Raw genomic sequence first — 22,602 nt, 5'->3', positions numbered from 1 at the left:
CAAACAAGGTTAAGTGACTTGTCCAGGGTTACACAGTTAGTAAGTGTCTGAGGCCAGATTTGAACTAAGATCTTCCTGACTCCAAGACTCTTTCCACTGAACCAGCTAGCTGCTCAAATTTTAGTAGAACTCAAAGTAAAAATTTATTTATGCCCTACCAAAGCACAGCAAAATATACTGTGGATTATCATAAAAAAGTCAATGCCCACTGTAGAATGTACTGTGAAAAGCAAGGCGGAATGTATATAGCATGTGATACTGTATACATGTTACATGTGTGTATATATATATATATATATATATACATGTCTATATGTGTGTGTGTGTGTGTATAATAGCAATTTAAATGGAAAGCTCTTTTTCATTCATTAATGGGCCCATGTAACCTGCTTGAATTACCCAGAAGCCTAAGATACATGTGATAGGAAGAGCTTTCTGAACAGGAAGAGTAGAGCAGAACCAGGAGGAAGTGAGTGAGCATGGTAGGGGTAGAGGAGAGAGGACACAGGCAGGCAGGCAGGCAGAGCAAGACTCAGGCTCATGAGCATTTGCTTGTGAGAAGACCCTTTCAGAGAAGGGGAGGCTTGGACATGGCTTTGTTTCCTGTGGTGACCATATTTATCAACTTCTTGGTCGCTATGACAGATTTTGCTTTCTGGTTCTGGGATTTACTTTCTGATGTCTAAATAAATGTTTTTCTTCTGCCTTCTATATGGAGAGTCTTTTCATACTTTGAGAATGAGAATTACAATGTCACCACCAGTGCTGTGAATATTGCCTTGGCAATACTATATATATATATATATATATATATATATATATATATATATATATATATATATATATATATATATACACACACACACATATGTGTATATATATACACATATATGTATATATATATACACATAATATCTGTGTATATGTGTGTGTATGTATGTATGTATATATGTATGTATGGTGGCACTAACAATCACCAACCATTTAACATGGGCAGAGATAAAACATGTTTTCTTTAGGGTTGATAGACAAACATATGAAAGGTTTTGTTTGGTTTTTTTAATCCATTGAGTAGATGAAAAAAACATAACCACTGGGAGCTTCTGGGTTATGTTACTTGCAAGGTGGGAGACTTGGGAGACTAGCCATTTTTTCTGATGCTCACAACGACTCAAACTTTTCTAAATCAGGAGTTTGGTGTATGAGATAAAGAAATGCTGATTGTCTCAATAATCTAGGATACCAAGAAGCCTGGCAAGATACAACTTCAATGAAGTAAGAGCAGAGAAGGCTAATTTTGAGCCTCCTAAGGCACTCACATAATGATTTTCCTAGGCTCCCCAAGACTACTCATGGACATTAAATAGAACTTAACTCTACTTCCTCCTGACAACGATACAGAAACCCAAAAAACAAAGTATGCTATGGAAAGAGCAGTGTGGCAGTATTCTATGCTGCAATGGAGATCAGCCAGGAAACTGGAGAAGAGGCAAGAAGGCAGGACTCTAGCTTAGGTGACTTTGGGGCACTCCAAGTAGCCTGAAGGAAAAAGCCAAGGATCCAACTGGGGCTGGTTCTGTCTCTCTAGAAATAACTTTGGGCAAAGGCTGAGGATAGTGAAACAAATTGTTCAATGTGAGAGAAAATTGAGTCAGACTTTTTTGGATATTTGAACTTTTTAGGTCTAGCATCCCTCCTCTAAGATCCCAACCTCAATAAAAGAAGAAACAGTAAGAAACTGTCAGAGAAATAAAATGGAAAAAATATTGAAACTATCAAAAATTTCAAGAGAAAGAAAACTCAAAAACCTTGACCATATGTGAACAAAATAATACGGAAGACACTGCAGTAGAAGGGGATATGACCTACAGACTAACTAAATGAGTCTAATCATCTATGAATGAATATTGAGAGACAAAGTAAAAGAAGTCAATACCTGATGAGGCAGAGAGTTACGTGGATTCCCAAGGGAGGATAGAATCATAATAAAATGTTACCAAATGACGTAAAAGAGAAATAAAAATTATAAAAAGATAAAATCATGTCATACACAAGAATACAAAAGTGTAAATCCCTTTTTGTGACAAGATGTGTAGACTAAAGGATTACAAGTTTCTCAGAAGAACACAAAAAGTCCCAAGATCTTAAAACCACAATGCAAAAAATGACACAAGAAAACTACTCAGAACTTTAGAATGCAAAAAACACAGTGCCAATGGAACAAATTAATGGATTGCTTGAGGGGGGAAAATAAATATAAAGTAACAAAACCAACCAACCAAAGAAACAAGCAAAGAACTTGTAATTCAAATTCCAAGGCATATCATGCTTAAATTGAACAATTTCAAGGACAAAAAAAAAATTCCACAAATGACTAGGATATAGATCTTTAAATATAAAGGAAAAAAACTTTAAAAATATGAGACTATTCTATACCCAACAGAAAAACACAGAATACATGCAATAATTTGTTCTAAAGAACAAAACAGTTCAACATGCAACTTGATGTGACATGCTTTACAAACCTAAGCATAACCGTTAATGAAAAAAAGATGGCTGCTCCATAAAAGTTACATTTGAAGCATTCCTAGAAAGAAAACCAGACCAGAACAAATTGTTTACTTGTCAAACACCATAGAGAAGAGAAATAAAAGGAGGGTTAACAAATAAAACTACCATGGACAAAAATAACAATATAAAAACAGAAAGATCATTGAGATTTCTTTCTAAAAGTATTCAAGGAAACAAGAATAAGTGTGGAAGGCAAATAGTCATGATAGTGGAGAAACAGCACTGAGAAATTATGGACTGAAATTTACAGCCTCTACTTTGCAGGGAACAATATTTTGGTGCAACTAACTTACCGAATAAGACGAAGCATAAAAGAGAAGAAAGGAAGAAGACAGGGCATTACAGTTATCCCTTCTAAATCATGGGAGTTAGGAGCATGGTTCCCTACAATCTAGAAAATTCACATAAGTTTTTTTGGCCCTCCCTTTGTTCCAGAAAAGTCTGAATTATTATGTTATGTAAAGATAAAATATTCTGCTATTATACAATACCATAACATACATTTTATACATTTCTTGGTTTCGAAATCTTTTCTTCTTTTTTTTTCTTCTGCAAAACTCCTCAAAAATTCCCCTTTAATTTCTTAATACTACTTGTGATACATTGAAACCATGTTGGGGAAAGCCAGGATGTGGAAGTGATAAATTGTATTTGATTTAGCCTAAAATTTAAAGTAAAAATACTCTTGTATTCTCTCAGAAAGAAGGGAACCTCCAAGAGAATGGTAAAGGGGAAAAAGGAGGGACAGAAACAGAAGCAAGTAAGTAAAATCTTATTCCAGTGGTCAAAAGGATCTGACTGATGATTGCTCCTATGGAGCAGGAGAGATATTCTGTAAAGGGAGATGTGACCTTAAAGTGTGTATGATATAGAGGGTCTGGGAACTGCTAATCTTGCCTCTGGAGAAGGGAGAATTAGAGATCCAAAAGGTAAGTCATACTCAAAATAAAGGGAGCTTTCATGACTACTGGGAGGAATTATAATGGGGAAGGCAAAAGTTAATTATGGGCTGTATAATCAAAGAAAGGTAATCAAAAGTGAGGGGGAAAGAAATCAGTTAGAATAAGGGGAAGGGAATAACGTTTAATGGAAGCTACTATGTGCCAAATGTTAAGTGTTGTAAATTGATAAGAACTTAAAAAATATTATATCATTTTGTTCTCATAACTACCCTTCAAAGTAGGTACCATTATTATCCAGTTTTACACTTGAGGAAACTGAGGCAAAGAAGTGTTAAATGCCTTGTCCAAGACAAAGTTAATAAATATCTGAAGCTAGATTTTAACTTAGGTATTCCTGACTCCTGGACCAGCACTTAATCCCCTGAAGCAATTAGCTGTCTCTGAAGATTACCCTAATACAGAATATAGTGAAAGAGCTAAAGGGGAAAATACTGTTGTTTACATAAGTAGAAAAAAGAGAGAAAACACGCATATGAAGAGAAAACAATATGAGAGACACATAGAAGAAAATATAAATCTAACATAAATCAAAATAAATTTAAGTATAAAAGGTATCAAATAGTACACTAAAATGAAAAAGTGCAAATTAGATAAAAAACAAAACTCCACAATCTCTTTCTTGCAGGAAACATATTTATAACCAACACAGAGGAAAAATAGAGAAGCTGAAAAAAATCACTGTGCATCATGTGAATTCAAACTATTAGAAGGGATAATCATGCTATCAGACTAAGGAAAAACAAAAAAAAATATCACACAATATAAAAGATAAACAAGGAAACAGCATTATACTGAAAATAATAGCCAACAAAACAACAGTCAACAAACCAATATCAGTGTAAAACTTCCATACTCCAAATTCTTTAGCATGTACATTTCTAAAGTAAAAATTGATTAAATTCCATGTAGATTTAGACAGTAATGTAAAGTGGCAGGAGATTTCATTTGTTCTTCAATTTTGGATGTCTAACAAAAAGATAAACAAAACAGAAAACAAAGAATTAAAAAAAAATGCTGGAGAATCTAGAACTAAAAGAATTATGGTGTCTTCTAAATGTGTATGTACATACATATATATGCAAACATGCATATATAATAAATATTCTTTAACAGTCTCACATAGCTATATACATATATAGCTTTTAAAAGTCAAAGCTAATAAAAGGCAAGGTAGTAAACAGATACTTTACAGATGATGACAGTAAAAATAGTAATCCATTAAGAGTTAAAAAAATAAAAGATCAAAACATACATGGGGACTTAACAATGAGATCATAAATAATGAGTGGGTCAAAAAATAAATCATAGAAACAATAATTAAGTTACAAAATGATAAATATTGAAACTTCATAAAAAAATTTCTGGGATGGAATTAAAGTGATCCTCAAGGGGTAAAAAACCATATTCCTATAAGAATACATTAACAAAATAGAAAGGATAGAGTTAATGAACTGAATATGTATTAAAAATGAAAACATCAACAGGTAAATAAACAAAAAGTAAAAATTAAAAAGGATACATAAAAAAATTAGAAGAGAAAAAAGATAAACAGGAAACAATAGAAATGATAAAATTAAAATCTATTTATTTGAAAACACTAAAATTTTATAGATACTGTCCATCAGATTAAAAAATGGCAGAAAATCAAATTAATAATATAGCAAAGAAGGTGAAATTTTATTGATCAGAACCCTTTATGCATGGTTACATGCTAACTAATCTTAGAAAACAAAATAGAAGAATGCATTCAATATATAAAATATGCACATTAACAGAAGATTCAAAAGAGAAAATCTAACCACAGAATAGGAACTACAACTAAATATGAAAGAACTAATAAAGAAAAAATTCCTGTTCCTAATGGATTCAAAGGAGAATTTTATCAAACTTGTGTGGAACAATCCCTATTCATACTGTGTAAAATATTCTCAAAAAATAAACTATGTCAAAATCCTTTTGTAAGATAGATGTAGTCCTGATACATGAACCAGAGAACGCTTTATACACCTGTTATCATTGATTATATATATATATGTATATATGTATATAGACACACACAGACACACACATATGTATATAAATTAAAATTATAAACAAAGCTTTATCAAAAAACTCCAACAATTTATCCAAAAGATACTTAATCCTGACCAAGTTGAATGTTAGGGGTTCAAGGATGAATCCAATTCCCACTTATTGCCATACATATACTATACAAAACAGCTAGCTATATTCAATGTAAATAGTTTGCTTTGTAATTTTATATATTTTATTTTATTTGTTTAAAAGCATTCTTATAAAAGGACCATAGTGTTCATTAGACTGCCAAAGGCATTCATGACACAAAACATTAAAAACTCTTGCCCTAAATATTCTCTTCTCCAGTCTAAGCATCATCCCATCTCAGTTCATTTAATTGGTCTTCATTTGTGTCATGATCACAAGGTCCTTCTTGCTCTACTCAGTATACTTTCTAGCTTATCAATATCCTTTACAAAATATGATAGAAATAATTTGGCAGATAAATCATCAATTACCAATGACCTCATAAAAATTTTTCTCTAGTGATAAAATAAATGGAAAAGCAACTCAAATTTTAGGTCACATTAAAAAATGACAAAGATGGCTAAAAACACAAAAACTTGACATTGGAATGATTGTGTTAGACAGAAACATTAACGTAATATTGCTGTCTATGTATCTGTGACATTTCAAAAGTTCTCGAAACAATTTGGCATTATTCAGTAAAATGATCAAGTTTTGAGTCAGGTATCTGCTGTCAGGCCAAGCCAGAAGTAAAATTCTAATACATAACAAAATATCCAGAGAAGGGCATTTTGTTTAGCCAAGATCTGGAAATCAAATTTGTGTCCATCAACTGGGGAGTAGCTGAACAAGTCATGTGATAAGAATGCTTGTGTTATACAAAAGGCGTTTTTGCTACCAAAGATTTAAAGCCGATGCTAATAGTATTAAAAAAAAATAATTTTCCATTTTCCAAAAGGAAATCAAGCTTACTTTCCCTTTCATGTTAAAAAAAAATAATGTTTTATGATAATAAATGAGGAAAATGAGGAATCCAGAGAAGCATAAGCAGAGTTGTATGAAAGATGGAGAATAAAATGAACAATTCTGTTATAAAGAATATTAGGCATAAAAATACAATAACATAAATGAAAAGAACAATAAAAGAAAATAGTTTAGTCTTCCTAATAAAAATTGTTGATTCCCAAAGAACAGATAAGAAAAGGTATCTTTTTTATTTCTTCAGGGAGGGACAGGAACGGGGGAGTCAAGTGTTCCTTACACTTTCAGGAACAGTCTGTATATTAGTTGTTTCTGCTTAAATATTTCTTTTTCTTACGTTGGAGAGTTCAATATCTGGGACAGTTTGGGGTCATACAATTTACTAATGCCAGTAATATAAAAATGGAAGGCACTAATGAAAAATTATTTCATGTGTGGTACCTGGAATCAAGGGTCATACCCCAATGTGTGATCTGTTAATTATTGCAATCAAATGTTGTTCTAGAAACACTTTATTAGAGACTTTCCTCCAAATTTACATTGGACCATTAATAATTACTCTTTGTGTTCATGTATATAAATAGTTCCAAAGCTACTTTAGGCAGCTAGATGGTATAATGAATGAAGTACTGTACTTTGAGTCAAGAAAAGCTGTCTTGGCCTCAGTTTCTTTCTTTCTCTCTTTTTTGCTTCCTTCCTTCCTTCCTTCCTTCCTTCCTTCCATCCTTCCTTCCTTCCTTCCTTCCTCCTTCCTTCCTTCCTTCCTTCCTTCCTCCCTCCCCCTCCCTCCCTCCCTCCCTCCCTCCCTTCCTTCCTTCCTTCCTTCCTTCCTTCCTTCCTTTCTTCCTTCCTTCCTTTCTTTCTTTCTTTCTTTCTTTCTTTCTTTCTTTCTTTCTTTCTTTCTTTCTTTCTTTCTTTCTTTCTTTCTTTCTTTCTTTCTTTCTTTCTTTCTTCCTTTCTTTCTTTCTTTCTTTCTCTCTCTCTCTTTCTTTCTTTCTTTCTCTCTTTTTTGCTCCCTTCCTTCCTTCCTTCCTTCCTTCCTTCCTTCCTTCCTTCCTTCCTTCCTTCCTTCCTTTCTTTCTTTCTTTCTTTCTTTCTCTCTCTTTCTTTCTTTCTCTCTTTTTTTGCTTCCTTCCTTCCTTCCTTCCTTCCTTCCTTCCTTCCTTCCTTCCTTCCTTCCTTCCTTTCTTTCTTTCTTTCTTCCTTCCTTCCTTCCTTCCTTCCTTCCTTCCTTCCTTCCTTTCTTTCTTTCTCTCTCTTTCTTTCTTTCTCTCTTTTTTGCTTCCTTCCTTCCTTCTTTCCTTCCTTCCTTCCTTCCTTCCTTCCTTCCTTCCTTCCTTCCTTCCTTCCTTCCTTCGTTTCTTCCTTTCTTTCTTTCTTCCTTCCTTTCTTTCTTTGTTTCTTTCTTTCTTTCTTTCTCTCTTTTTTGCTTCCTTCCTTCCTTCCTTCCTTCCTTCCTTCCTTCCTTCCTTCCTTCCTTCCTTCCTTCCTTCCTTTCTTTCTTTCTCTCTCTTTCTTTCTTTCTCTCTTTTTTGCTTCCTTCCTTCCTTCTTTCCTTCCTTCCTTCCTTCCTTCCTTCCTTCCTTCCTTCCTTCCTTCCTTCCTTCCTTCCTTCCTTCGTTTCTTCCTTTCTTTCTTTCTTCCTTCCTTTCTTTCTTTGTTTCTTTCTTTCTTTCTTTCTCTCTTTTTTGCTTCCTTCCTTCCTTCCTTCCTTCCTTCCTTCCTTCCTTCCTTTCTTTCTTTCTTTCTTTCTCTCTCTTTATTTCTTCCTTCCTTCCTTCTTTCCTTCCTTCCTTCCTTCCTTCCTTCCTTCCTTCCTTCCTTCCTTCCTTCCTTCCTTCCTTCCTTTCTTTCTTTCTTTCTTTCTTTCTTTCTTTCTTTCTTTCTTTCTCTCTTTTTTGCTTCCTTCCTTCCTTCCTTCCTTCCTTCCTTCCTTCCTTCCTTCCTTCCTTCCTTCCTTCCTTCCTTCCTTCCTTTCTTTCTTTCTTTCTTTCTTTCTTCCTTCCTTCCTTCCTTCCTTCCTTCCTTCCTTCCTTCCTTCCTTCCTTCCTTCCTTCCTTCCTTCCTTCCTTTCTTCCTTTCTTCCTTCCTTCCTTCCTTCCTTCCTTTCTCTTCCTTCCTTTCTTCCATCTATTTGGCTATCCATCTATTTATTTATTTATTTTTTGATTTCAACATTCATTCCCAGAAAATTCTGAGTTCCAATTTTTCTCCCCATCTCTCCCCTCCCTTTACCCCATAATACTTTGCATTCTGATTACCCTTTCCCTCAATGTACCCTCCCTTCTATCACTATCTACCCTTACCTTCTCCCCATCTTCTCTCTTTTCTTGTAAGGCAAGAAAAATTTCTATACCCCATTATCTGTATTTCTTATTTCATAGTTATATGCAATAATAATTCTCAACACTCATTTCTAATACTTTGAATTCCAAATTCTCTCCCTCTACCCTCCATCCCCATCCCCACTGAGAAGACAAGCAATTCAATAAAGGCTATATATGTGTCATTTTGCAAAAGACTTCCATAATAGTAGTGTTGTGTGAGACTAACTATATTGCCCACCATCCTACTCTGTCTCCCCCATTTTTTCTATTCTGTCATTTGACCTTGTCCCTTCTCAAAATTGTTTACTTCTAGTTGCTCCCTGCTCCCATTTGCCCTCCTTTCTATCATCCCCCTCACTCCACCTGTCCCCTTCTCCCATACTTCATGTGCACTTCCTGTAGTGTAAGATAGATTTTCATATCAAATATAGTGAGCATGGTATTCCCACCTTATGCCATATGTGAAGAGAATAAGCTTCACTTTTCCCCTCTCACCTCCTCGCTTTTCTCCTCCATTGAACAAGATTTTTCTTATCTATTTTATGAGTGATAGTCTGCCCCATTCCATTTTTCCCTTTTTCCTCCCAATATTTTCCTCTCTCACCTCTTAATTTAATTTAATTTTTTTATGGATATTGTCTCTTCTGATTCAACTCATCCTGTACTGTCTGTCTATATATGTATGTGTGTGTGTGTGTGTGTGTGTGTGTGTGTGTGTGTGCATTCCCTCCACCTACTCAAATACTGAGAAAAGTCTCAAGAGTTACAAATATTATCTTTCCATGTAGGAATATAAACAGTTCAACTTTAGAAACTCTTTTATGATTTTTCTTTTCTGCTTACCTTTTCATGCTTCTCTTGATTCTTGTGTTTGAAAGTCAAAATTTCTCTTTAGTTCTGGTCTTTTCATCATGAATGCTTGAAAGTTCTTCTGTATCATTGAATGACCATTTATTCTCTTGAAGCATTCTACTCAGTTTTTCTGGGTAGGTGATTCTTGGTTTTAATTCCAGTTCCTTTGACTTCTTGAATATACTATTCCCAGCCCTTTGATCTCTTAATGTAAAAGTGTCAGATCCTGTGTTATCCTGATTACAGTTCCACAATACTCAGCTTCTTTCTACCTGCTTACAATATTTTCTCCTTGACATGGGAACTCTGAAATTTGGCCACAGTGTTCCTAGGAGTTTCTCTTTTTGGATCTCTTTCAGGAGATGAGTGACAGATTCTTTCAATATTTATTTTGCCCTCTTGTTCTGGAATATCAGGGTAGTTTTCCATGATAATTTCATGAAAGATGATGTCTAGGCTCTTTTTTGATCATAACTTTCAGGTAGTCCTATAATTTTTACATTGTCTCTCCTGGATCTATTTTCCAGTTCAGTTGTTTTTGCCAATGAGATGTTCCATTTTTTTTTTCTATTTTTTCAATGTTTTAGTTTTGTTTTTTAACTTCTTGGTTTATCTCATAGTCATTAGCTTCCCTGAACTCCAGTTTCTCTTTTAAAGAACAATTTTCTTCAGTGAGCTTTTGAACCTTTTTTTCCATTTGGCTAATTCTGCTTTCTAAAATCTTCTTCTCCTCATTGGCTTTTTGAACCTCTTTTTCCAATTGAGTTAGCCTCTCTTTAAAAGTTTTATTTTCCTCAGCATTTTTTGGGTTCTCCTTTACCAGACTATTGACACACTTTTCAAGCTCTTCTACGGCCTGAGCCCATTTCATATTCATTTTGAGGGTACTGGAGGCAGAGGCCTTGACTTTCTCTGACAGTATGCCTTGTTCTTCCTCATCTGAAAGGATGGAAGGGACACCTGTTCAGCAAGAAAGTAACCTTCTATGGTCTTACTTTTTTTCTTTTTCTTGGGCATTTTCCCAGCCGGTTACTTGACTTTTGAATCCTTTGTCAAGAGTAGGGACCTAGTGCTACATATCTCCCCAGTACTGTGCTCAAGGCTGAGATTCAGATCAGCTCCTCAATTCCACCAGAAGGTTTAAGTGGGGCTGTCTGGACAATGGACCCAGGCAGCTTCCATGGCCAACATAGCACCCTGCCACCTGCTTCTGCTGCTGCTGCTGCTGCCTCTGCTGCCACCTGAGGCCAGTGCTGGGGGAACCCTGCTCCCCTCTCACCCAGCTGGGAAAGACCTACCACACTGACCTTTGGATTTTTCTTTGTAGTTTGTGGGTTTAGGTATCTAGGACCCTTTTTGATGGGAATTCTGCCCAGGATGGTCTTTTTGTTACATCAGCTGTTTAAAACTCAACACAAAAAGAAATTGAGCTCACTCCTCTCCTTATATTCACTATTGTGCTCAAGTCATTGTCTATTACTTCTTCTTTAAGCAATGACCAGTCTTTTTGGTCTTGTTTCATGACTGTGAGACATTCAACATTATAGTCTCCAAACAACTGGAAAAGAGTTGTCACTCAAAGTCCAGTGTTGAGCACATAGTAGTTGTGAGCAGGTTGCAACCAGTACTAAGACATTACAAGCAATGAATTACAAAAGAAAACCAGAATAAAAGATGTCATTGCAAAATACATGACTGAAAAGGAAGATGAAATATTTGCACAGAGAGTAAAGACAGTTTCTAGACTATTGCATGGACCCCTTGAAGGAAACTTAAAGAGTGGTGAAACAAAACAAACACCACTACTTGGGCAGTCATGGATAGGTTATGATCTACACGACTTGAAGGAATGTCCACATCAATGATGACCTAGTTGCATGGTTTTTGTCCTATTTATCTATGAATATTCTGTAGTTCTTGGACTTTTATGAATGTCAGAAACATATTTTGAGTAGGAAAGTCTTAATCCTTGGCAGACAATCGAACATGTCATTATCAATTGCCTTTTCAGGATAAAACCATTGACACAAATATTCAGAAATAATATATCATAATAAATAATAATGAAATCAGTAATATTTATACTAGACACTTTATTAAGTAATATGCAAATATAATCTCATTTAACTATTTCATTAAAATAAGCCTTCTCCAGAGCTAGGAACTATTGTTATTCCCATTTTACAGATAAGGAAACTAAGGAAAGTAGAAGTTAATTGATTTGCCCAAAGTCATACAGTTAGTAAATGAAGATATATTTGAATTTAGGTTTTCTTGATTCCAGATTTAATGCACTCTCATTTGGTCATTCAAGGCTTTACTGGATTTGAATGGATTCATATAATAAGATTACATGCTTTTGGTTGTGCTTTCTTCAGTTTGACCTGCTTGCATTGCTAGACTTTTCTGACTTTTTTTTCAGTTAATTTCTTTTAAAGTATTCACAGACAGGTTGCAGAGTCACATGAATGATATCTGAGAGGTCATTTACTTCAACTCTGTCAGAGGAGGAAATTGAGGCTCAGAAAATTCACTCACCAAATTCTACATCTTCCTCATCATATTATTCTTAGAATATCTGGGAGAGATCTCACAATTTTGCTCATCTTTCAAAATCAGTTCCAAAAGTGAACCATCTTTCTTGATTTCAGGGGCTCTTAAAATATTTGTGTGTGTATATATCAGTAAGACCCTGGCATACACAGGAGAGCCTGCTGCACAGGTTCTTAGATCAGCTTTTCTAAAAGGAAAACAACTTTTGAGGTGTCAACAATCTATTTTAATCAAGCAAATTTATCATTTACTTAGTTCAAGCAAAAAAGTCAGCAGCCTGAACTTCAGGGAAAATACAAACAGAGAAATAAATATCCACAGACAGGGCTTCTAATTGACTACAAGCAATACATATATCAGAAATCAACAGACAGATCCAACTGTCTGATCATTACATACATACATAGTTACCAGAGAGAGAAGCACCAACATCTGAGTGTTCAAAACAGGGGGCTGCTGGGCTCCTTAGCCACTACCCAGAGTCTCTCTGAGCAAACAAACATTTCCAATGAGTAAGCCCCAAAATGAAGCCTTGCCTCAGAGTATTTATGAACTTTTCAGAGCCTGAGGGCAAGAGCCTGTGACCCAGTGCCTCAGTAGAAATTAACAAAAAAGTTATTGAGATCTATTAATGTGTGGGGAAGGTCTTTAACTTTTTCCCCCACTCACCAATAACCTTGAATTGCCATTACAGTGTGTGTGTGTGTGTGTGTGAGAGAGAGAGAGAGAGAAATGTACTCCTTTAGTAATCTGGTAGAGCCTTCAGACCCTTTCCCAAAATAATGTTTTTACATAATATAGTATTTTATTTTTCCAATTACATGTATAAATAGTTTTCAACATTCATTTTTGTAAGATTTAAGTTCTACATTTTTCTCCCTCTCTCCTTTTACTCTCCCCTCCCCAAAACAGCAAGCAATCCAATACAGTTTATACATGTATAATCATGTTAAATAGATTTCTATATTAATCATCTTCTGAAAGAAGAATCAGAACAAAATGGAAAAACCATGAGAAAGAAAAATAAAAAAAAAACAAAATAAAAGTGAAAATAGCATACTTCAATCTCTTTTTGGACTATGTAGTTCTTTCTCTGGATATGGATAGCATTTACTATCATGAGTCTTTTGGAGTTGTCTTAAGGCATTGTATTGTTGAGGAACTAAATCTGTCACAGTTGATCACTGTACAGTGTTGCTATTACTATTTGCAATGTTCTCCTGCTTCTGCTCACTTCACTCAGCATCAGTTCATGTAAGTCCAGGTTTTTCTAAAATGTCACTGCTCATTATATAGCACAATTGTATTCCATCACATTCATGTACCATAACTTCTTCAGCCATTCTCCAATTGATGGGCATCCCCTCAAATTCCAATTCTTTGCCACCACAAAAAGAGCTACTATAAATATCTTTGTACATTTGGGTCTTCCCCCCGTTTTTTTAGTAATCTCTTTGGTTTCTGGATCAAAGGGTATGCAGAGTTTGGTTGACCTTTCACCATAGCTCAAAATTGCTCTCCAGAATGGTTGGATCAGTTCACAACTCCATCAGCAACACATTAGTGATCCAATTTTCCCACATTCTATCAAAGATTTGTCATTTTCTTTTTATGTTGTTCTTACTATTAGCTTTCCAGAATGTTTGGTTCAGTTTATGACTCCACCAATAATGCATTAGTGTTCCAGTTTTCCTACATCTCCAACATTAATCACAAAATAATGTTTTCAAATGCATAAAAATTTAAAAAGGAATACAAGAAGTATATATTTGTGTATGCACATATATATATACATATATATATATATATACACATAGATATAGAGACACATGTATACAAAGATACATATATACACACTTACATACACACACTCCATTTTTAGAGCCCCTAATCTACTTAAAATAAGTACCAGAGGCTGTATTTGAACTCATATCATCCTGATTACAAATCTAATATGCTGTGTGCTTCACTATCAATCTCCTTACAGTAGATTTTGAAGTGCCCATCTTCAATTTATTAAATAGTAGAAATAGTGCTGGGCCTGGAGTCTGGAAGACCTGATTTGGAAACAAGCCTTAGATGTTTATTACCTTTATGATTCTAGGCTAGTCACTTAACATTTGTCTGTCTCAGTTTCCTTATCTGTAAAACGATAATATTAGTACCCTCCTTCACAGAGTTGTTGTGAGAACCAAATAAGATATTAATTGAAAACATTCAGTACAAGCCCTGGTGCATAGTAAGTCCTATGCAAATGTTCATTATGTTTATAGATTTAGAAATGGAATCTTGGCAGCTGAGCTTCTAAATGTAAATTTGCCAGTGGCTCTAAAACTCAAACAAATGACATAAACATTTCTGGACTTAAGCCATTAGTAGTATCACTTTGGATAGATGGGTAGAGTACACTCAGACTTAGTTTTATTTCTTTGTAGCTTTTTTCCCACTAAGTTCATATATACCTATTGTATGACTGCCAGGTGAGCCATTGTTTCAGCTACAGCTGGACTGGGGTCCAAAAGGTTACTCTTGAAAATTACTCCTTAGTTCTTTAAATACTGATGCTGAGCTGTCTTTCAAAACATGGAGTCTGGGATGCCAGAATGACCAGAGCCTCCCTTTCCTAATTTTTTGAAATTACAACGTTAGTGTCTCTAATCTTTTCTTTTAAATTTTAGAAATCAAGCAAAGGACCAAGGCACAATTCATGGAGTCACATTTCAGTCTCAGAGAGGAGAAAGTCCAAAGCTTCTCCTTAACAGTGTCGTCTCTCACCGATCACCATCAAACTAAGTGAGAACTTCCAAAGACAATGAGTAAGGCCATTCAAAGCCCTTTGAAGGTCCTCTTGGTTCTTGTTGTACAAATGTAGCCTGTCCAAGAAGTTGATATTCGTCATGTAGATAGAACATTAGAACTAGTTACAAAATGTCTACATATGTTCCACATTCCCTCCATGATGCTTCTATTATAAACCATAAAGGCTCTCCTGAGAGTAGGCTACCTAGCCTCTTTCACCTGAGAAGATATCTTTTGAGAAATTCTACTCAGCTGCCAATTCCTGTTCCTTCAGTATATGCGATGTTTCCCACACTCACAGTTTCCCACGTTTGTGATTACATTTATTATAATTATACATTAATCAAATTTATCTTTGGTTCTTTACATGTCCTTTACTATAGATAATGCATATATTGTTTCTCTAGCTCTGTTTACTCTGCTTTAAGTTCATATACATTTTCCAAAGCTTCTTTCCAAAGGAAACAAATGTACCTAATCAAAGCTGCATATGAACAATACTTTCTTTTAAAATTATTTTTTAAGGTGAAAGTTTCTCCATTTGTGAAATGAAACGCAATGGAAAATTCCACCCATTGACCAGGGAGGCAGGGACAAATTATGGTTGGCACTTTTGGAAGGATGAACTACATCAATGACACCGTGTAGTTTGATGGAATACAAGATTATAAACATTTTCAGGGTCAGATAGACTCAGGTCCCCAAACTTCATGAATAACTGATTGGGATGCAGTTGCTTCTCATCTTAAACAGATCAGTAGCTGAGGAAGGTTGCACAGATACTGAAGATAGAAACTATGATCTTTCCTGAGGCCTTGACAAAGTCACGTTAACTTGGAAAGCGTTGCAATTTTACAAGACTGTAGGAAATAGGGCATAGAGGAGAAAGAACAAATTGTAAACAGAGCTGAATTACCTAAGAAAACATATTTTCTCTTCAATACTAACCTATAAGTAACTGGGGTGCCTCTAATTCTTCTCTTTCTACATTAGGCTCTCTGAGGTTTTGTAATCTGATTCATGTTACGGTAATTGTAAACTGTGTGGATGATAATACCTCACAGCTATATTATAACTCAAATTTACACAGTGCTGTAAGATTTACAAAGCACAGCAGCTATGTGATATAAGTGATACAGGCGTCACTGTATTGACAGATAAGGACATATCTTGGTATTTCATTTTCTTCTCTGATTGGAAATGATAATAACTATTTGTGATAATGAACATAAGATCTCGAGTTCAAAGACCCCAGTACAATCCTAGGTCTGCTGGTGACTATCTGACTCATCTTGGGCAAATTGTTCAAAATCTTCAGACCTCCTTTTTGTAACATAAAGGGAAAAGGCTCTATTAGATGACCTGTAAGGTCCCTTCCAGCTGGGAGTCATCTACCTGAAATGCTGATAACTATTCAGTGATAGAAAAATTATATAAAAAAACAATAGTTCATTACAAAAAATATACTTCCAACCCAGTATGTTACAATGGAGAGAGCAGTATCTGGGGTCATAGGACATTAATGCAAATCCTTACTCTTCCATCCAGGAGTTCTGTGACTTTGGGCAAGTCTTTTTACCTTTTGGAACCTCATTGTCCTCACCTATAATGTGAAACTTTAGTGTGTGTGAGTTGTTCAAGGAGGGCTAGCGCCTCTGGTGTGAGGATTCGACAAGCCCTTTTCAGGGCTGCTAATCTGCTTGTGGTGTCTACTTGGAACTCAACTCTCACCTGTGGCTCCAAGAAGCCGCGGCATGTGCAGTAGCCACACCCTGGTAAACTCTCAGGAGATGTGCCAAATCAGATTGAGGTAAATTGATGGGTCTCAAACCTGTCAGTGAGTTGAGTAGGGGAATGTCTACCCCAAACATGTGAAGAGTCACCCCATGGAATGGGTAGAAGAGAACAGTTTGTTCCAATGACCATGAAAGTAACTGAAGTAACCACTGTGGAGTGCATAGAGTTTGTTAGACATTGAAGATACTAAGGTGATCTACTTCATCTGCTTCATGCCAGTTATCGTGACTTACTTTTCCCTGACAGAGGACTTGGATGACTCTGGAAGACAGAATGAAGCTGATGACTGCACAACTCTACCTCATTTAAATCCAATCCCTGCATGAATCAAGACTTCATCCCATAATTTCATTAGTCTACATCAAAAAACAAAAGACACATAACGATATGAGGGGTTGCATTGGCCTTTATGGGTCCATTGAGTACAAACTATATGCTCCTCTAATACTACCTCTATTTTATAAAAGTAAAATAAAAAAAGATATTGAGCATAATAACATATAGAAGAGGCAGAATGGCTTAAAGCATAGCAGGCTAGCCATGAAATCAAGTTCTCAATATAAATCCTGACTCTGACTCATACTAGCTGAGAGATTATGAGCCAGTGCTCCAGCTAATTCTTTTAAGATCATAAGCTAAAACAGGTTTCTGATTTGTGCCAGTGAAGGATGTTTACACACAAGAAGTTCCTTATACCAATGAAATCCTAACTTTATACCAAAATAAATACATAAGTAATTAAATCTCTTTCCTTCCCTATATTAATCATTTAGTAAACTAACTCAGCTCTATCCTTATTTTCTACCCTTTAATGGCTGAATCTTTAATCTATTGCCTATCACATCTTGCCCAAATCCAACACTGAATTAATTTCAGCTTCTGTCTACTTTATTATTGTTCACTTGTGACCCAGTGGAACTATGGGGAATCACAAAAGCATGTTGACTCGGTGCACTAAATTTTTATGTTATCTAATCTCAACTGAGTCATCTCTTTTATCAGACATTCTGATCTTCTTTCATCATTTTTCTCTTTGATTTTCCTCAGTGTCAAGCAATGGCCTATAGATTAAAAAGTGGCTATATTTTTAGAAACGGATAATGTGTGACTGTATTTAATTCACTGTACTTATTTGTTACAAGTGAAAAATTTTTTCGAATGTGAAGTGCAGTGGGGTGGAAAATGATAGAAATGCAAAAAAGAAGGAAACTAAGAAAAAACGTCAATGAACCAATAGAAAATATATAGAGGAGAGTAGAAGGAAGTTAAAAGGACACATATTCACTTATGTTTAATAGAATTATAACTGACACTTATAGGAATGCCTACTGTGTGCTAGGCACTGTGCTAAGTACTTTGCAATCATGCTTTCATTTGATCCTAACAACAACTCTTAGTTGTTATTACTATCCCTAGTTTACTGTTGAGGAAACTGAGGCAAGCTAAAGTTAAGAGATTTGCCCAGGGTCACACAGCTAGAAAGTGCCAGAAGTCAGATTTGAACTCAGGTCTTGTAGTCTCCAGGCCTTGAACTCTGTTCATTGAACCACCTAACTGACCCAAACAATATAATAATGAAATATACAGAGGAATTCATCTGAAATTGAGAGAAGAGGCTGTGTGAGAGAGAAAATCAGGGGAAAAAAACAAACTTGTTCAAATGCATTACAGATAGAGCCTTGGAAGTTGAGTGTGAAGTTGACCTCACCCCACTACACACACATACATAGACACACACACAAACACACACACACACACACACAAACACACACACACACACACACACACACACACACACAGAGGCAGGAGAGAGAAAAGAAAAGGGTCTATCTGATTTGCCTATCACCATACAACTAGTAAGTATCAGAGGTGGGATCTGAACCCAGAACATCCATAAAATACATTTTTAAAATAGAGGAAGATAAAAGAAATAGGGAGTCAAAATTTCAGAAATTAAAAATATATTTACTACATATGCTTCAGTAGGCAAAGCTATCCAAATTGAGTAATGATGCCTTATAATGGTTTGTTTTATAATGGCGTACCTGCAATACAGAATTTTTTACTTGGTTGTTGGGAGACACTTTGGCCAAAATTGCTGGGAAATTCATCATAGCAACATTGTTAGGCAGGTTTGTGAGAAACAAACTACATCCTCCTAAGTGTCTCTCTGTGGTTCAAATTGCCTAAATCAAGTCCGTGAAAGAGCTACTATTTATACTCCTAAGCTTAACTTTCCCATTCAGAAACTAGTCACATGGACAACCACTTCCCCCATTGTATTGCACCTAAAGACATTTAACACCATTTCCAGCTTGTAGTGTCATTACCTAATGTGCTAGAAATGATTCTGATGTTATTAGGATCATAAAATTAGCTTTTTCCCCTAGCCTGAAAAAGATGAATACCCTCTGTCACCTGAATTTGATTCAGAAGCTACATGCTATAATGCACATTGTTTTAGGCCAGTGACTTATCTCTTGGGAAAGTAGTTTTCAAATTTAGCTCAGGAAGAATTTTTTTTTTTTTTTTAAAGCAGACCATCTGTTGGCTGAAGATCCTGGAGAAAAATAAAAATAAAAGGAAAGGAAAGTGAAACCGAGTTTCTTCAAATCAGGTAAAATCACAGTTTCTATTGTGTGAAATACAAGTTGTTGTTTCTTTTTTGTTTTTTGTTTTTTTTAAGACATGAAAAAAAAAAAAGAGAAAATTTGAGGAATGAATAAAATTCAGAGGACAGAAATATTTGCTCCTGTTTTGCATCTTGCTAAAATCAAAGGAAAAAAAAAGATGAATTCCTTCTCTTCTTCTTTTCTTCCTCTTTCCCTCCCTTTCTCTTTCCTTTTCCTTCCTTTTTATTTTCTGGAGGGGGGAAAGTTAAGTGATTTGCCCAAGGTCACACAGCTAGTATCTGAGGCCTGATTTGAACTTAGGTCCTCCTGACACCAGGGCAATGCTCCAGTCACTGTGCCACCAAGCTGCCCACCTTTCCTCACTTTCTCCCTTCCTCCCTTCATGTGCCCCTTCCTCCTTTCCTTCTTAAAGTTTGGCTTTCCTTTATAGGAATGGATTTTTAATGGAATCTTAAGAAGGAATAAAATTAAATCCTTATACTAATAATAGGCTAATAAATTCAAATAGACATATTGACTTGGTTCCTAGGGATAATGGAAAACATGTTGGCTTTGGAATTAGCAAGAATTTCATTAAAATTGTGCCTCAACCACTAGCTGTGTGACCCTGCTGAAGTCTTTTAACCTTTATGAACATATTTTTCTCATTTTTACGATGGGGGCAATAATACATGTTATGCCCGTCGCAAAAAGGCCCAAATGAAATAATGTTTAAATAATGATTCAAAACTTTAAATTACCATATACATTTCAGTTATTATTATTGTGATGCTGTCAACAATGTGCTTGTTTCCAGGTATTCTACCTAGCATAGTTATCATGTACTGCAAAAATTACTAATAATAAATCAACGAAAGAGTCATTGATAATTAGCTCTAATTCATACATTCATCCTGCATTCTAATCTAGTACCCAAATTTAGAGATGAAGAAACTTTGATTGAGAGAATGAAATTGATTTTCCCAAAACACAAAGCTAGCAAGTTTCAAAATACTAAGCTCAATCAGTGTTTGACTCCAAATCTAAAGTTCTTTCTGTTACCTTCTGTTAACCTTTTAATTTCTGTCATCATGCAGTAAGAGCAACACCCAGTGCTCCATTATATGCGTATGCCATAAAAATGATGAAAAGGACTATTTCACAGAAACCTGGGCAGACTTGTAGGAAATGCCACAAAATCCATTTAGTAGAATCAAGAGAACAATTCACATAACAGCAGCAACATGGTAAAAGACTTAAGGAGTCTTCTTTTCAAAGACTTTGAAAGACTTAAAAACTTCCGTCAATACAGGGTGGGAATGCTACCCCAGTTTCAGGGAGTCTTCAGTGGGGGCTCCTGCTCACTTTCTGAAGAAGTCGTCATGGATACAAGATGTTGATTCTGCCATATATTCTGTTCTATATTTTTGTACAAGACCAATGGGAAATTTGTTTGGTTGGCTATGTATGTGAAAAAGGGTTTTAATTTTTTGGAGATAGTAAGCAGGGAAAGTAAATATGTGCTAATTGAAAAAAGTAAAGGTTCAAAAATGTCAAAAATATATTGTTTCTTTGTCATTAAATGCTATTTTGCTTCATAATCCACTTATTTGTGCAAACAATTTCTTTAAGACTTTAATACGAGTCGTGGCAACTAAGGTAAATGCAACGTTTACTTTCAAAGCATTTTGTCAGTATTTTTCCAATGTTATTCTGACAACTTGGCAATTCAGTATTCAGTTGAAGGCTGATTTAAGTGAGTCCCATACCAGAATAATGCAAAAAGACAACACACTCCAATGAACACAGAATATGGAGAAATGTCCATGTTACTTATTGATTTTGACTTGGTTAAGGTCACTTGTAACAAATAGGCAGTGCAACAGTTTCCAGATATTATTCTTCAATTCGAATATTTCATTGTCTTTTTCTCAGTGGAAGTTGGCATATTCTGTCAATTCCTCATATACAATGTCAATGATCAAATACTCAAGCATTAATCACGTATTTGTGTGACATTCTGAGGCTACAAAGAAAAAAATGAAATAAGAAATTTATCCTAATAGAAATCAGAGGAAACAACATGTGCAAATATGCTTAAATACAAAATATAAACGGAACAAAAAAGTGAAAAGGAAAGGGAACAAGTATTGATTTAGCATCTCTTATGTGCCTGACACTTTTATTGTGTTAGAAGTTTTTCTACCCAAATGTGATCAACTTTTTGTGAAGGGTTATATAATAGGATGGAATGTTCAGTGTTGTGAAACTCTCAACAATTCTGCAAGGTATGGATTATTATTGTCTCCATTTTAACCTTGAAGAAACTGAAGCAAATAAATGTTAAGTGATTTGTCCAGGGTCACAAGCTTTTTAATGTTTAAAGCTAAATTTAATTCCTGGCCCAGTGCACTATCTACTTCACCACTAGTTGCTTCTAAAATTTGAGTGACTGTCAGAGAAATCCTCAAAGAGGCAGGAATTAAGAAGGTGTGGATGCTAAAAGGTAGAGATGAGGAAGAAATGTTTTCTAGGGATACAATCAGTTCTGTGGAGTTTGGGCTTTATGGAGGAACTGAGGCAGAAGAGAGAATGTTGTAAACTGGCAATACAAATTTTGGAGGTTATCTGGAAATAGAATTCGTTAACAGGAGTAATGTGTAATAATCCTGGAAAGGTAAGCTGGAGGCAAGTCAGAAGGGCTTTGAATGTTAGGGGGGAAAAGTTTGCATTTTATCCTAGAATATAAATAAACTACTTAGGGGTAATAGTGGGTCACTGTAACTTTTTGAACAAGGGATTTACACTGTTAGAACAGTGCTTTAGGAATATTATTTCAGTGACTGGGAGGATGAATTGGAAAGGAGAAAGCCTGGATGTGAGGATATCAACTAGGTTATTGCAAGAGTCTGTGTGAAAGGTGGTAAGGGCCTGAATTGGGGTAATGGATGAGAGAAGGAAACAGGTATTACACATGCGTGGAAAAGGAATTGTCAAGCCTTGGCAATTGATCAGATATATCAAATAAGAAAAAAATGGAGAGGAGGATTTTTTCAAAGTTTATAAACCTGAGTAACTAGAAGGATAACAATGTTCTTTTTAGAC

Source organism: Notamacropus eugenii, chromosome 1 (assembly GCF_028372415.1).
Source record: "Notamacropus eugenii isolate mMacEug1 chromosome 1, mMacEug1.pri_v2, whole genome shotgun sequence".
Taxonomy (NCBI): Eukaryota; Metazoa; Chordata; class Mammalia; order Diprotodontia; family Macropodidae; genus Notamacropus; species Notamacropus eugenii.
This window is presented reverse-complemented; position numbering follows the sequence as displayed.